An 18,139-nucleotide genomic window follows, 5' to 3' on the forward strand; every position below is an offset into this window, starting at 1 on the left:
CTGTTAGGGCTTCCTGATGAAACAGAAGCAGTTAGCAAATGATAACACCAACCAAAGCGAATCAGGCTGGACACAGCTCCCAGCAAGACAAGAGAGGTCCAATATCATGTAACTCACTCTGTCTTGATTAGCTGATAGAGGGTGGACCTTTCCTGCAATGCTCCTCATTCCCTTTTCCATCCGTACTCTAGTTTTGATCCTCATTTTCTTGTGAGTCCCTCAAATATCTCACTCCTGACAGTTCAGACCTTATTTTAGTTATTTATGGGTTTATCTACTGCCCACGCTAGATTGTATATCCTTAAGCTGTATTCGAAATCCCTCTAAAAGTGGCCAAGTCCCTGGCCTGCAGTCTGTGGGCAGCACATTTGTGCTGATTTTATTTAAGACAGAGCTAGGGCAAGGGAAGGAAAAGAGATTGGAGAACTGGGATGAAAGGCAGCGAAGGCAAACTTCACTGAAATACCTCAGAATTTTTCCTGAAGTTACAAAGCACAGTTGATAAGCAGGAAGAGTCAGAGACTTAGAGAAGATACCTGACGTAGTAGGTAAAAAAAGAGTAAATGCTGATGTAGGAACTGACAGAATAAGGGAAACAAGGATTTGGGATCTGAGGGACTGTCACTAAAGCCAAAAACAAGAACAACAAAATAAAAACCTGTAGGAGATGAAAAGAGGAAAAAGGCTTAAAGTAGGTAACCTTAAAATGTAAACACATATCAAAGAAGATTTACGACAATGCAAAGGAAAATCTGACTAGAAAGAGAGTAAGGACAAAATGGAGATGAGATTAACTTCATAACAGTCAAAATCGGAGAAAATAAGGCTTGCACAGATTTAAGTTACATAATGGCTTGCAAGGAAAATAAAAACCATCTATCTTTCTACAATGCAATTTAATGAGGCCTGTCTGGCAATGATGAGGTAATTCTGACAGTCTAATGGAAGAGCACTGGAAAGGCAGGTTCAGGGGACATGCTTGTACTAGTACTTGCCAGAAAGGGGCACTAAACATTGCTGGCTCAGCTTAGCACAGTCCTCACAACCTTCTCAGGGGTTACGCCCATCTCTGCACCAGTCACCTTTCTTTCTGTATCCTACCACAATGACAACACTCAAAAGGTCCCTGATTAGTGCTGATGACTCACTGGAAGTTTTACTAACTTATCTTTTGTCAGTCAAGGAACCCTGAGATGTGGGCACCAAGAACAGTTGTTTCTGATGCCTCAGATACTTTGGGGATAAGACTGACAGTAACAGAGTAAATGACCAGTCTCTAAATCCCAAAATATCTGACACATGTGATTGTCTCTCCTTCCCCAAACTCCCACTTACATTATTAGCTTTTCATACAGCACATGTATACATCTTTCCTAGCTCCCCTATTAAGTCATAAGTAGCCTGGCAATATGGAATCTGCTCGATCCATTTTTGAGATCCCATTGTGAACGTTCACAAATATGAATGTTTGATGTGACAATTCAAACAAACCTATGATAAAAACTAAGTATTCCTGGAGGCTAGGAACTGAAGCAAGAGAGAAATCCTGAATCATAATACTCTCTCCTCCAAACACTGACATTAACATTGATAATCCATATAGTGACTAAATAATTCATATAACCCTTGTGGCATGTTTTTGATGTAAAAAAAAAATCACCATAAAGCACATAATGGTCTTTCCAGAATTTTTAAACACACACAATCTCAAAATATTTATTGAAGAAAGAATGATATAATGAACTACCTACCTACCGCTTAGGTTCAGAAATCATTAGTAATATTGAAACTCCTCAATGGAACATATTCTTAAACATTTCATTTTCCATTCATTTTCACTCATCATGACTATTCTCCAGTGTTGCCAAACTATGGGTTTGCTGTACCATGAAAAAGCCCTGCTGCCTTTGCTTTAGCTATTTCCTCCATCTGGCATAAAATCATTCCTCTTTTTCAGCCAGAAGATTCCTATTTATCCTTTATATTTATGTTAAAGTACCACCTCCTCTATGAATTCTTCCCTGACGTATCGTTTGGCATTCCATTCTCAATGTCCCCATACTTCATACAATCTCCATCAGAATCCTTATCCCACTAAATAACGTCTTTGTGTGTCTATCTCCCTCTAGAGTCTGTGAGCTCCTTGAAAGAAGGGGTGGATCTTCTTCATCTTTGTCTTTTCAGCACTTAACACAGAGTCTGCTTATAATAATTTCTTAATAAACTTATGTTATATGAATATTCTTGACCTCAGACATTATTACTATAAGAGGGCAATCTAAAAGAAGTATGAGCAAGAGGCTCTCAAAGTCTTCTGAAAGGTTCTATAATTTTCAGAAATAGAGAAAGATGTAAGCAACATTAGACAACTGAATTTTTCAAAAAATCTGGACAGAAGGAAAAAAAGCCAGAAATTTAGGAAATAGAGAAATAATGAAACATCTTTTCCTCTCCCCCTCTTCCACAAACCCACACCTCAATCCCTTCAGAATTCCTGTGTTTAGAGTGGAAGCTACCCCTCACTTCGAGAACAGAGTGCCCCACCCCCAACCCTACCAAAATTCCTCACTCAGAGGCCAAAGTGTTGTGACCATCACTTCCACCAGCCATCCTCTGGAGCAGCAAAGCGGGTAACAGATGCGACGAAAGGTAGCCAGAGGGATAGAGCAGGTTAAGGAGTCACACTAAAATGAGGGTAAGAGAAAAAAAGGAATGGGGGTGAACACATGGCGCATTCTGGGTAGGGCTGGAAGTGAGGAGTGGAAGTGTCCTGTGTCCCTGCTGCGGCTTCCTAACAATGCTTGCTATGCTGAGCAAAACGACAAACACCAACCTGCCTCACGGTTGTGAGGAACGAGAACTAACATTTATTGAGCACTTACTCTGTGTCAATAGAGGCCTAGGTATTTTATATATAGAATTCCATTTAGTCATCTCCATAACCCTAATTACTAGTCCATTTTAACAGATATTGAGGTTTAGACATTAAAAGTGGTAGAGCTAGGGTTCAAATCTATGTCTACTCTAAAAGCCAAATACTCATTCCACTTTACCACACTTCCCTCTTTTAAAACAGTAGATTTTACGAAGAAGAAACTCTGCTCCCCAACTCCTAAAATATTGCTCTTAGTATCATAATGGAAACAGCTATCAAATTGGTCCATGTCATGAGGCGAGACTTAATGTTTCGTCTAAGACTATGTGTCGAAGCCACAGTATCAGCCTAGCGTCATCCTGCAGCATATCCCAGTCAGCTCTGACCACAGAATGAGGCTCTGCCAAAAATGCGTTTAGGGAATAACAGCAAAAAATAATCTGAGGTCTAAAATTTTAATAAATGAATGATTTCAGGTACATTTATTTCTATGAATAAACAAAATGATAGGGTTGATTTAAGATTTTTAATTTCTTTGTAATTTTTGAAGTTACCCTGCATATACAGTAAAATGTGCATGGTTTAAAAGTAAATCAAGTTCAAGTTAGCTTCCAGCAGACATTAAAATTATTTGAAATTCATGAAGAAAACAAGAACTTGCGAATTAATATTTATGTTTTATCACATCAAGCAGCAAAAATTAAATAACCTATTTCTCTAGAATTTTATGTGAGATAGAGCTTTAGAATGAATATTTTTAGGTACTGCAGTCCTATAATATTCCTGTAAAGATTATTTTTGGAACTAGGTCTCACTTTATAAGCACAGTCTTAAATGTACATCAAGAAAAGTTACTATTTCCATCTACAATTAGCTAGTGGGTATTTGAAGATAAATTTCAAAATTCTAAGTTAAATAAAACAGAATCACCAACAAAGAAAAAAATCATGTTGATCATCTTCATCACAAGGCTCCTAACTTTCCTTTATTCAATTCTTGTAATATATTTTATAATTGTTATTACTAAAGAAGTCCCTCATTCAACAAACAGTGTAAGAAAGGTTAAATATCTGGCCCCAAAGTCACTCAGCTAATAAATGACAGAGGAAGGATTCAAACCTAGGACAATTTTTGACTTCAAAATGCTTAGGATGTATGGTATAAAAAAGAATAAGACAAACATAATCCCAATGAATCACTTTCTCCTGATTGTGACCAAAGTTGCCCAATTAAGCAAAACAACTCACACTTTCCTATCATTTTCAACACTTGCTCCCAATTTAGAGAAAAGTATAAAAAGGATCAAATTAAATATGTGCAGGCCTCTGTTACATAGGTATCTTCCTCCTACACAGAATATCTATCACTCTGATAAATGAATTAGTGCTAAAAGAAGTCATGAGTAATTTTTTTTTTAAAGTCTTAACATAGTAAATTATCAAGCAATCAAACCACATATACAAAATATGAAACAAGATAAGCAGGCCCCAGTACATAGTTTACAACGGATGGCTTCCTTTGTTTTGTCCCAGCTTTGGGGGCAGACAGTTGAGACCATGGTCTGGTGCCAAGTTAGAACACATTACAGGTCTTTCATGATCTGGTCCCTGCCAACTTCTCCTGTCTCATCTCTCACCATTCCTGGTCTGCACTTGATCCTCTAACAATTGCAAATAGCACCTGGTTCCTCCATCTCTCTCTCTCTTACTCACATTAATCCCCAGGCCTGGCAAATCCTTTCCCCATCCTTACCACCCATTAAGTGCCTATATGCCCTTTAAGAGCTCATCTTTAGCAGCATTTGATCAGTAACCTTAACAACACACCTGGAACACACTTTGCCTGGCTTCTGAGACACCCCATTCTCACGGTTCCCTCTTACCCCTCGAATCACTCCTTTTCAGTTTCTTGTGCCAGGTCCACCTTCTCTAGCCAACCTCTAAATGTTGCAAGTGCTCAGATCTCTGAGATCAGTCTACTCTCTCTTTTAATGTAGCATTAAGAGTTCAGGCTTTAGGACTAGAATGTCTTGGTTTTGTTGTTTACTAGCTCTGTGGTTTTCCTGTGCCTCATTTACAATGAGAGCAACAATAATACCTACTACATAAAGTTAGAATGAGGATTAAATCAGTTAATATATGTAAAGTACTCACAACAGTACTTAGCACACAGAAGGCAGTCAATATGTATTAGCTATTCTCATTAATATTATAATTATGATTAGAGATCACTATTGTTATTTTTATATCGACATGTCCCACTCACCCCCATGAGTTTAAATACCAATTTTCCCCAAATTTCTATTTCTAGCCCAGACCTTTCTATTGAACTCCAGACCCAGACACCCACTGACTCACATAACTACCTAATATCTCTATTTAGGTGTCTCATATGCATCTTACAAAACAACTCTTCTTCCACTGCCTTTTAAATCTGTCCTTCCCGCAGCATCCTCATGTAACAGGCATTGCTAGCACCACCCTCTCCTGGACCCCTATATCAAATCCATCACTAAAGTCCTACTTCCAATATAAAGTAACTTTGGTCCACTCCCTTGCCTTCCATGGCTACCACCAAAATCCTAGCACCACCGTCTCTCACTCCCACTGCTGGAAATAGCTCTCCATCAAGTTTTTCCTCCCCCACTTTCAATTCAACAGCCAAAGTGTTCTTTTTCAAATGGAAAAATCTGATGATGTTTCCCCTTACTTAAAACCCTTAGTAACTTGGAATAAAACATTCATATAACCTCCAAGGAGCCTCACATTATTTAGCATCTGCCTGAAGAGATTTTGGAGAACCAGCCTCATCTCATGACAGTCTCTATTACTCCAAAGGCTTGGCCCCTCTCTCTACCCCACCAAGGGTCATCTGCACTGGTTTTCCTTCAACTACTTAAACAGTCCATGCTACCTCAAGTCTCAAGACCTTCTCCCATACTTTCTCTTGGCCTAGAATCCTTAGCCTCACTGGTTGTGTTACTGATTCCTACTTATCTTTCACAACTCGGCTTGAGTTTCTACTATGTGGAAAGACCCTCCCTGACCTCTCCAACTAAATAAAGCCCCTCTGTTATGCTTTCTCACATAATCCTATACTTCTCTTACTATAAACACCATGAGGATAGGGACTATTCCTATCTGGCTCAAAACTGATGTCTCGAGCTAAACATAGTGTCTGATCTATCACTGATCCCTGATAATTACCTACTGAATAAACAAATGACCTATTGCATCAAATCTACCTTAAATGATAAGACACATTCCTAATGTGAAAAAACAGTATGCATGCCAGAACTGAGTAAATATAACAAATCATCATTGTACACATTGTCTTACCCACATGTGACTCTTTTTTTCTTTTCTTTTTTTAAAACTTTTATCTATATAAACTTTTAAAACTTTTATCTATATAGCTTTTCTTGAATAAAGCGGAATTTAAAAAATAAAATGACCCATTTTAAAAGCTCAGTTTAAGCGTTATAACTTCCAGAAAGACTTCTTGACCACCAAGTTAAGGTAAGGGCTCCCGTTTAGACCTTGTGTAATATCTGTTTTTTTCCTTATTCACTTGCCAGATTCCATTACTATTACCCTCTCACAGGCCTATTTCTTTAACTAGATTGTGACCTCTTAAGGACAAGATCCATGATTTATCCATTGGCATCACCCCCCATACCTGGCCCAGTGCTTAGCAGAGCAGATGCTTGAGAGAAGTCTGTCAAGTGAATAAATAATTGAATGGAAAAGTCTTTAGGAGCCACAGAGCTTCCATGGATTTGAAATACGAAAGAATGCTATGCTGAAAAGCCAGTCATGATAAAAGCCATAGAAGAGAATTAAAAATAATTTAATTAGCTGCCAAATACAAGCATGAGTAAAAAGCAGTAATCCAGTCACATGCTTAAAAATACAAGACTAGCTTGCCCAAATGAAACAGCATTTTAGGAGATTACTTTAAACATAATGAACAGAACATGCATAAACATGAAAAGCCTCTGTTAGTAAAAGGTATTTGTGTTTACACTTAGGTACCTCCTATCCCTCTGCCCATGGCTTAAGTAGACTCTGATTAACAGAATCCTTATAAAAACTATTTGAACAACATCCACAATTTCTACTTTGTAGCATTAATATTTTTAAATGTATATATAACAGGTTAAGTTAATAACATAAGGCTATGGCTGTAGTGTTCATGTGATATATTGAAGGCATAATGAGATGCGTGCTGAGTACCAAGGAGGTAGGGACCTCCAGAGTTACCCTAAAGGAAGAGGAGGACTACAGAAGAAGTGTTGAACCCAAGCCAGCTGCTGGCCATGCTTACACCTTGATCATGGTGAAACAATTACTAGAGAACCAAGAAGCAGAAATAATTAGATATTGAGGTTATGAAACTCTGACTCAATTCCTAAACTTCTAGAGAGACCAAGGGTATACTCTTCTTTCCTCAACTGTGACAGGCCTAGGTGCTAAATGGTATTACTGAATTGATAAAGAAGATCATTGAATTGACTGGTTAGGGGTTCTCAATATGAATGAGAGTAATTGACAGGACAATGGGGATAACAAAAAGATCAAAATCAAGTGTCACTCTATTTTAGGTTGTAAAGGTCTCACAGTTCATGAAATAAAGGACACTTGTTCTTTATTTGTTGCATTTGTTACTCCTATTGTATTATGCTGAGACATATATTCTGAAAGACAAATGTAGCACAAGCAAGCAGATGTTCTGAAAGAACTTGTGTCTCAGCCTTTTCCTCAGATGTCAAGCTGTGTCCTGATGCTGACTTTACAACACCCTCTTCTTATAGATCAAAATGGATTTCCCTGAAAATAAGAATTTCATTCTGTCTGTGACTGAAGAAGGATAATACTTCCTTCTATCTTCCTCTAGTGGCTTTTTATTTAAAGAAAAATTCCATGAGTTTATTATGCATCTTTTAATACATAAAAAGCTAAAATTTTTAAATATTGCAAAATTATCATACCTAAAATTGCTTTCATTTTTTATGATTATAGTTTCCTCCTTATTCATTTTCCTCTAATTTTCTTAGTTATTTAAACTTCTATTACAATTTCATTGCTATTTTAGTGCAATTCATATGAGGTTCTGTTTTGCTAGCTTACTCTGCAGCCCTCATAAAAACTGCTCTAAATTTATTTTATTTTCAATCTGAATGTGGGATGGTAAGCTTCTTCTATTTACTACCCACTGTGTGAAAAAGTACTTCCTTTTATTTGACCTATAATTACTTCTTTGAAGTTTCAAGAGATGCTTATGAGTTATTTATATGGTAAATCCATGTTTCCCACTTCATGTGCTACAGTTTTCTGAGCTCCCACCAGATACAAAGTTCATTCTTAATCCAGATTGAAGGGTTCAATTTTTTTTTGAACAGTGCCTCACATCCTCTTACTCATTCTAGCTTATTTTTAATCTCTCTGGATTTCAATTGTCTCACAAAATAATTAGTATAGAATCCAGAGTCAAAGTTAAGGGCACAGGCTTTGAAATAGACCCAGTGGCTCCAATACTTTCCAGCTGTGTGACCTTGAGCAAATTATCCAACTTCTTTCCTCAGAGTCCTCATCCATAAAACTGGTTATTAATATTACCTATGGCAGAGAGCTGCTATGCAAATAAATGAGATAAAGACCACTACATTATATTGTCATCACCCCCACCCACCCCAACCACAGATTGAAGCAACCCATTGTGCTTAATCTGAATTCCTTTACTATAACCTACAATACACTGTGTGATTTGACCCCTGCCTCAGGTTTAATATCGCCTCACTGGGCTCTGGCTTTGCCAGCCTTCTATTGTCCTTAGAAACTCTTTCTGAATTCAAGGCTGTTACTGTGCCCTGTGCCTAGAGCATCCTCCATCACCACTCAAATCTCACAACTTGTTCTTTCTCACTTCAAATCTCAGTTTAGATGTTTCCTCAGAAACATCCTCCCTGGCCACCCTATAAACTGCTTTGTTTACTTGGCTTATCTGTCTCCCCAACCAGCCTGAAAGCCCTTTAAGAGCAGGGACCACCACTAATTCCAGAACCTAGGACAATGCCTGGCAAGTAGTAGGTACTCAATAAAAACATGTAGAAGCAAAGTGCTTAGCATGATGCTGTCAGCTGGAAAAATAGCTTAGGACTAGGATGTGAAAGACCTCACATGCCATGTTAGGCAGTTTTGCCTTTATACTGAAGAAGACAGGGACTCATCAAAGACTTTTCAGCACGGTAATGAGTGACCACATGTTTTTAATGGCCTCGTTTTAATTGGTAGTTCTTTAATCATAACAAGAAACATCTTGTACAACTTCTGCTAGTGATTAGTTGTTCTCACTGTCCCTCCCAGTTATGTGTATACTACTATCACTCATGCGTTGTCTGTAGACAGGATTTATCTAATACACACATAATTTCTTCCAAAATGTCATTCATATTAGGCAAATGAGGCTTGCACTGGAGTGACTGGGAGTCAACTTTACTTGAGGACAGGAGCTGGAAGGGCAGTTCAGCTGCTACCACCTCATGAATGATGGGGAGAGGGAGGGGAGATTCTTTCCCTGGAAACGAGAGCCTTGGTTGTAAGGTCAGGGACACGAGCAAAGAAGGGACCCTGTAATGCGCTAGGTTTGAGAAGGCGAATGAGCAGGACACCTCGCAGGCCGGTTCAGTCACCTAAAAAAAAGATTCCTGATGGTCTGCTTCTGAATAGAAGCATTGCCTGTGGCTGCAGCTGCTTTCTTATCCTACCTACTACTCCTCTTAAGTGTTCGTGTAGCTGAATTTCAGCTGGGAAAGGCAGCTATGAAAGTTGACCTAGACCCTATATGTGGACAAAAGGCTGGTTCAAAATATGTTTAAGAAAATTTAAAACCTCTGGGTAGCAAAATACATCATTAAAAAAGTCAAAATACAAATTGGCCAAAAAAAAAATTGTAACAAACTAATTCTCTTAAGTATAAAGAGCTCTTACAAATTCATAAGAAAAAGATAAATAACCCAGTAGCAAAATAGGCAAAAACAACAGGCAACTCAGAGAAGCACCACTTTATAAAAATTTAAACATAAGAAAAACTATCCAATCTCAATAATTAACACAATGCTAATTTAAAACACAATTTAAAATTTTGTATATTGGACTTGAAAAGATTTAAGGGGTTGATAATAACATGTTGGGATAAAAAGTGGAAAATCAGGTACCTTCATACATTAATAGCACAAACAGGCATAACCTTTTTAGACTGCAATTTGGTCATTTCTTTTACAACGTAAAATGTGTATTTCAGGGATACACACCAAGTTGGGAGGCTAGCACATTTAATTTTGTACTTTATGCATTCCTACATTCTACATTTTTGATAAGTATTATTTTATAATTAAACCAAAGTTTTAAAAATATGTATATCCTTGACTCAGAAAGTCTATATCTAGGAATTTTTCCCATGGATACAAAATACAAATAATTACAGTTAACCCTGAACGATGAGGGTTTGAACTGTGTAGAGGTCAACTGTATTTCCAAAATGTTACACCATTGTCTGTAAAGTGAAAATTTAGGAAGGACACAAAGGTCGATATATACCTATGTTAATATAAATGTTAATATAACCATGGTAACATATATTTAACAGATGATGGTACAGCTATACAAAGGAATACTAAAAAAGAATAAGATAAATCTATATGTACTGATATGGAAAGATACTGTTAGTTGAAAAAGGGCAAAGTGCAAAACCAACATCATTTTATTTTATTTTTGTTCAGTACATATTTATGGATCCATATAATATAATATAGTGACTTGACAGTCAAAATTTTCATTTATGATTTCCAGTCTTTGAAAAAAATGCTGAAAGTCTCTGCCATCTGAACATCTATCCTTTTCCAGTCATGAATGAGTGACACTCTCTGTGAGGACCTCTCTGGGGAAGGAGACCAAAGCTGGACAATGGGCCTGGCCCTGACCTGGATTCCATATCTCAACATGGTTTTAGTCTTCTCCATTAGACTGTGTGTGCATTCCTGAAGAGATTAAAAAAAAAAAAAAGAGAGAGATGTTTCTTTGTAGGAAATAGCTGTAAAAGCAAGCCACCTGTTTGCACTTGTGATGAAAATGAAAATTAAGTAAAGAGGTTTCTGAAAGTGACTATTCTAACCATACATGGTATCCTCTACTTACTCCGGTCCCCACATCCCAGCCCAGCCTTGGGCTACAGAGTCACTGGCCCCTCCCCTCCAGCTTTAGCTCTATTTATCACACACCCTTGCTTTTTTGCACTTCAACCCCATTGGCCTTTTTCATTTCCTCCAAGGTACCACACCCTCCCCACCACAGAACTTCTCACATGCCCTCTGCTTGGAACTCTACTCCCCTTACCTCATTAATAACTAGGTTTGTTTCAAACCTCAGGTCGGCCTTTACTCTTTCAGAGGAGCATCCCTGATTAATCAGCTCCTGGGCTGCGTATGCCCTCATAGCACTGTGAGCCTCCCCTTTTGGGCACTTAGCATAGCTATGATATTACATTTTATGCTCTCCTCCCAGTAAGCTCCATTCAGTCTATTTTTGTGCACTGTTGCACCTCTATCATCTAGAACAGTGCCTGGCACATGAATGAATAGTATGTGTACATATATGCATGATAATGGGTATTAAACACACTATGTGAAAAACTACCACCAGCAATGAACAAATGGAATTTGAAATTAAAAAACAGTACTATTTACATTAGCAGCCCCTATAAATGAAATACTTAGATATAAATCTAACAAAATAACACAAGATTTATATGAGGAAACTACAAGATTCTAATGAATAAAATCAAAGAAGAACTACATAAGTAGAGAGATATTCCATGTTCATGATTAGGAAGACTCAGAATTGTCAAGATGTCAGCTCTTCCCAGCTTGTTCTATAGATTCATTGCAATCCCAATCAAAATCTCAGCAAGTTATTTTATGGATATCTACAAACTGATTCTAAAAGTTATATAAAGAGGCAAAAGACCCAGAACAGCCAAAACAATAATAAAGAAGAACAAAGGTGGAGGACTGACCCCATTTGACTTCAAGATCTACTATAAAGCTACACTAATCAAGACAATGTGGTACTAGTGAAAGAAGAGACATAAATCAAGGAATAGAAGAGAGAGGCCAGAAATAGATCCACATAAATATAGTCAACTTATCTTTGACAAAGGAACAAGGGCAATACAATGGAGCAAAGGTAGTCTTTTCGATAAATGGTGCTAGAATAACAGAACATCTACATGCCCCCCTCCCCAAAAAGAAGAAGAATCCAGAAACAGACCTTATACCCTTTAGAAAACTTAATTCAAATGGGCCATAGGCCTAAAATGTAAAATGCTAAACATTATAACTCCTAGAAGATAACATAAGAGAAGATCTAGGTGACCTTGGGTATGGTGATGCCTTTTTCGATACAACACCAAAGGTATGATCCACAAAAACAATAACTGATAAGCTGAACTTCGTTAAAATAAAAAACTTCGGCTCTGTGAAAGACAATGTCAAGAGAATGAAAAGGCAAGTCATGGACTGGGAGAAAATATTTGCAAAAAACATATCCGACAGAGGACTATTGTCCAAAATAAACCAAAACCAAACAAAAACCAACCTCTTAAAACTCAACAGTAAACACACAACCAACCTTATTTAAAAATGGACTAAAGAGCTTAACAGACACTTCAACAAAGAATATATACAAATGGCAAATAAACATATGAAAAGATGTTCCACATTATATATCATCAAGTAAATGAAAATTATGACATCAATGAGACACAACCATACACCTATTAGAAGAACCAAAATTTGGAACACTAACAGCACCAAATATTGGTGAAAATATGGAACAACAGGAACTTTCATTCATTGCTGGCAGGACTGCAAAATGGTGCAGCCACTTTGAAAGACGGTCTGGTGATTTCTTTAAAAACTAAACATACTCTCACCATATGAACCAACCACCACACTCCTGGGTGCGATTCGACCCAAAGGAGTTGAAACTTATGTTTCACAAAAAAAACTGCACACAGATGTTTACAGCAGCTTTATTCATAATTGCCAAAATTTGAAAGCAACCAAGACATCCTTCAGTAAGTGAATGAATAAATAAACTGTGGTAACTCTAGCAAATAGAAATGAGCTATCAAGCCATGAGAAGACATGTAGGAATCTGTAAAGGCTACATAATGTATGATTCCAACTTTATGTCATTCTGGAAAAGGCAAAACTATAGAGACAATGAAAAGATCAGTGGCTTCCAGGAGTGAAGGTTGGGGAGAAAGAATAGGCAGAGCACAAAAGATTTTTAGGACAGTGGAAAAATTCTGTATGACACCATAATGACGGTTACATATTTGTACATTTGTCCAAATCCATAAAATGTACAACACCGAGAGTAAACTGCAATGTAAACTGCAGACTTTGGATGAGTATGAAGTGTCACTGCAGGCTCTTCAACTGTAACAAACATACCACTCTGGTGGAATGTTCATTATGAAGAAGGTTGTGCTTGTGCAGGAGCAGTAGGTATATAAGAAATCTCTGCAGCTCCCCCTTCGATTTTGCTGTGAACCCTACACTACTCTTAAAAGACAAACAAACAAAAAACCCAGTTATCCGTTTTGTTGGAATTTGTAATTTTGTATATATGAGGTCTGTCTTTTATATCAATTACAGTGTTGGTTCTAGTGATTATGACAGGAAAAAAAATTGGTCCCTTTAATTTTTTACAGCATGTCTTTTATTTCACTTGTGAAAGAAGAAATAAGAACTAAATACCAATCACCATGGAAATGTGATTGTCAAACAACTGCAGTCTGGCTAAAACTCAAAGAACCTCAATCTCGCCATCTATAATTTGATCTATTTATATTCAGCGTTTAACCCACCCAGGAAGCACCTGCAAAATTTAAGCAAACCCCTAACTATTTCAAACCCTACTGAATGTGAAAATTCAAAATCAGAAGAGGGCTTAAAAATGATCTGGCAATGCATGCAAAGCTAGCTCAGACCAGACACAGCACCAAACACAGCGCCATCGCAGCATGCCCTGAGTCCCGAGTCCAGAGGCTCTTTCTGGCTCCCTCTGGCACTCTCTCCCTCCTTTTTCCCTCCCTCTCTCCCTACTTTATGTCTTGTCTCCTTCCCTCCTTCCCTCCTTCTCTCTCTCTTTGTCAGAACTAACAGATCTGCAAGAAATTATACATCTGCACAGATGGCAAGAGGAATGCAAAATCAAGAGAACTAGAATTCCTGGACGTGGTTCCATAGTGTAGCGGTTAGCACATCTGCTTTACTTGAAGAAGGTCCTGGGTTCACACCCCAGTGGAGCCACAGTCCATGGTCCATGGCTATGTCACCCTGAACAAACCCAATGTCTGATCTCAGAAGCTAAGCAGGGTCGGACCTCGTTAGTTCTTGGATGGAAGACCATCTAGGAAGACCAGGTGCCGTAGGCATAAATAATAATAAATGAATGAATGAATAAATAAATAAAAAGAGTCGACTAAAATTCCACTTTATTATTGCACAACTTGGTTTCCCACACCTTTTTCCCCTAATAGAGTCATTGGAGACTGATATACAGAGGAATTCCATTGGAAAACTTTTTTCTTAGCATCTTCTCCTAGCTTCAGCCCTTAGCTATGCCTCCAGGAGAATCAAACTCTACAGAGCTACAAAGTACCAAACCATAGCTTCCTTCACATATAACTAAATCCATTTTCCAAATGTGTGAATTCATGCAACAAGTATTTACTAGTACTAGCTACCCTAGGTGCAGGTCTAGGTCCTGGGATACAGCATCTATACTGACAGCTGGGCTTATGCCTGGGTTCCCTTACAGCCATTCACTTCGGATACTGGAGGGTCTGCGAGAGAGAGCCATGGCATTTGATTGTGTACTAGATCACACTGCACATACTCATTGCATTAACAGTCTTCATAATCATGTCCACTGACTTCAGAGGTCGGGACTAGCACTGGATTCAAGTATGTTTATCCACACTGCCAAACTCCCAGTCAACCCTTATACAGTAAAAATCAGATGGGACGCCTATAACTGAGGAATGCTGTTGCTGAAGATTTGGTCGTGAAAGACCTGGTACACAGTAGGTGTTCAATAATTACTTATTTGATAAAAGACTGGCAAGAGCTTCCATCAAGGAAAAATATAAGCATATGGTTATGCATGTTGTGTATATTTCGTATATTCATTTTGTTCATAGAAACAAAATATAATCCATAAGTAGAATTATAAGAACATGATTCAGTCAGCAAGAATATGGCTCACTCAGCATGATACTTGGTGATACAGGCATAATAAACAGGAACTGGATGGGTGGTTTTTATATTCTTGTGACCACAAAAGAGGAAAGAGCTGGGGTGGGGTCTGCACAGAAGACACAGACTAAAATTATATGGAGAAAAATCAAAAGGAAATGCTCAGGGTCTCTGAGTTTGATAACTTCCTGGATGTAGCAACCATCTCTTTTTTCTTCCACCTGCCTAGACACAATCAGCATAAACAAACCAATTATCTGTGATTCTACCTGTCTTTTTCATGGCATCACACAGGAGAAAGTCTGAACTGGAAGGGAGTAGAGTTCTCATTTGCCTGGTGGTTGTTTTTGTTAAGTGGACTTGAATCCTTTGATGCTGCTGAAGAGGCAAGAGGACATCAAGGGCTGAGAGAAAAGGAAGTCAACATGACCCGTACTCTAACAATTCCATATTGAAACACACAGGAACTCTGGCCCAGAGTAGATTTTCAATAAGTATAAGAAAACAGAAGCAATGAGATATTAATAAGGGAGGCAGACACAATAAGTACTGGTTATAAATTCTAAAAACTTTTCATCACACTCATACCAAAAACAACTCAACGAGGTGAAATTTATTCTTTTGATATCTCTAACATCGGTTTTCTGTTCATAATGTACTTTTTTTTTTAATAAAAAGTATAGGGGAAGGGGTATATGGAAATTCTCTGTACTTTCTGCTTAATTTTGCTGTGAACCTCAAACTGCTCTAAAATAGAAAGTCTGCTTTAAAAAAAAAAAAAAAGTGAAACTGGCCTATTAGTATAGAAGTTGAAGCGGCTCAAGGCTGGGAGCCTGAGGTCCATGTTTCTAATCTCCTGGCCTGGAATTGTGACTCTGACATCTTACACTCCTGGATCGCCGACCTGTTTTTGCTCCTCCAGGGATATAAGAGTCTATGATTGGTCTCCTATGATTACAAGAAGCTGAGACTCACTTAAGTTCCTTCAAGTGAAGGATGATAATGGGCATACGTTAAGAATACAGGGAAAACAGAAGGATAAGGAACCAAAGAAGGGCAGAGTTTCACAAAGGCCAAATATTAAGTATAGTGTTGATTCCAAAGCAAGCCCCAGGAAGCTCAGCAAGAAAGGATCTGTGGCCTTTCTGATGTATCAGTGCTGATGGGGTCCTTATTATCCATGTGTCTATACTATTCTTCTCTGGTTTACCTTTTCTATACTACTTGGTTACAATTCCCTAAACAGAACTTCTGAATGGCTCTCTTTAGACTGAATTTTTGAGACTAGGCAACATAAGACCCTTATCAGCCTATGAGTGAGCTACCCTTAGTTAGGGCTTCTCTTAGTCCAGTCGGTTTGGCCAGAGGGGCTGGATCATGTGGTTCCTTAGCAGGAGTCCTGTGGGGAGGGATAACTAGACTTAGAAAGGACTATGAGTATGGTAAGCACTGGAAATTCATTTATGATAGATACACTGATAGTGGCAATGCCCAGGCAGAAGTCTAAGGATGGAAAAAGTGACAAGTGGGTGGTACTAGAAGCTTAGTAATATAAAAAGTATGTGTGCAAGGTCTTTAGCAGCCAAGACACACCTAGGTATTCCTGAGAAATCCATCCTCAGCACTCAGCATTCCTTCCCCACCCATACTAATCTCATGATTTAGAAAAACATCTGCCCCCACTCTCCAATACCCTAGGTCCTGAAGAATTTTAATTGAGCAAACAAGACCTTAAAAGACACAGTGGCGAGGATGTAAAAGTCCATTTCCAAACTAGATGAACCTTTTCCTTAGCTTACAGCTGTTTCTGCATTCTTATCATAGCCCTAACTGTGGCTCTTCAATTTTTATTATTATCTAACACAGTGATTTGGAAGAACAGTCTGGTCTATACCACTAATGTAGCACTGAAGAAATAAGTAGTTTGGACCAAAAGCCTTGCTTCTAGAAGTGCTAATCCCTTCTTAAATCAATTGCAGGCAGCCCTCACTCAGTCAGGAAGCATTCAGGGAAGTCAATCCAAACATAAGAGACCACTTTATTATCTCTTTTTAAAGATTTGTTTGTATACACTGAAATTGCTGAGCTCTGACACACAGATAAGTAGGCCAGGGAAAGGGTAGCTAATCTTTGCAGACCCATTAAAAAAAAAATTAAAGTGATTAAATTTAATCACTAAATGACTATACAAGCAGAATCAAAAGTATTCTATGACAATTACAGGAAGTTGAAATTTTATAGGTGTGCCATGCTTTTTACACATTACATTTTCCTCAAAGATAAAACTGAATTAGAATGCGAAAAACGGGATAAGAGGCTATGGCTAGTTTGGTAGCTATGGTAGGAAACACCCACACACATACACATACACACTCCTTTTTTAAAAAATAAAGAGTATGGATCTGTTCCAGTAGCTGGGAAGGGAGGAGGTGAATATTCAGGGTGAAAACACTGAACTCTCCGAGTTCTTTTCATTACCAGAAAAAAATAGGGCGGGAGATGAATTTTAAGCCTGACAACTGATTCAATTTTCAAACACTTTTACAAATCTAAATATTCCAAAGTGATCATTCTATAAGATGTCATAGAAGATGGAGTGCATTTTTATGTTCTTAAATTTATAAACCACTTTATAGACAGAACCAAAGATTGTAGGATTTCCTTACTCCTCCAAACATTTTCTGATTTAATATTGTTTTTTTAATTGAATAAACTGCTCTTTTGAGTGATCATAATAAAAAGAGATTGAGCTGATTAATTATCGAACTTTTCATAGCTAAATAGTAACTAAGTCACAAAAAATGACCTCCATTTCTAATTAGTCTTTGACTGACAGAAAAGTTCCTAATACTTTAATTACCCCTCTTCTACTAGTGATCTGTAAATGATAGAACACTAATCTAAAAAAAAGAGAATAAAAGATAAGATTTTGCTATGTG

General features: G+C 37.8%; 1 protein-coding gene across 9 annotated transcripts in view; it reads right to left on the bottom strand.

The window, feature by feature from the left end:
- MYO5A (myosin VA) overlaps positions 1-18,139 on the bottom strand; it is a 158,773-nt gene that overhangs the window by 111,163 nt on the left and 29,471 nt on the right. Inside the window, exon 1 of one of the 9 annotated variants that reach the window (XM_036218231.1) lies at positions 4,758-5,026. The exons of the other annotated variants lie outside the window; for them this stretch is intronic. The gene's annotated coding sequence lies outside the window, so the exon portion shown is untranslated. Of the gene's footprint in view, positions 1-4,757; positions 5,027-18,139 lie in introns of those variants that run through there. 9 annotated transcript variants of the gene reach the window in all.

The sequence above is a fragment of the Rousettus aegyptiacus genome, unplaced genomic scaffold, assembly GCF_014176215.1.
Source record: "Rousettus aegyptiacus isolate mRouAeg1 unplaced genomic scaffold, mRouAeg1.p scaffold_m13_p_3, whole genome shotgun sequence".
Taxonomy (NCBI): domain Eukaryota; kingdom Metazoa; phylum Chordata; class Mammalia; order Chiroptera; family Pteropodidae; genus Rousettus; species Rousettus aegyptiacus.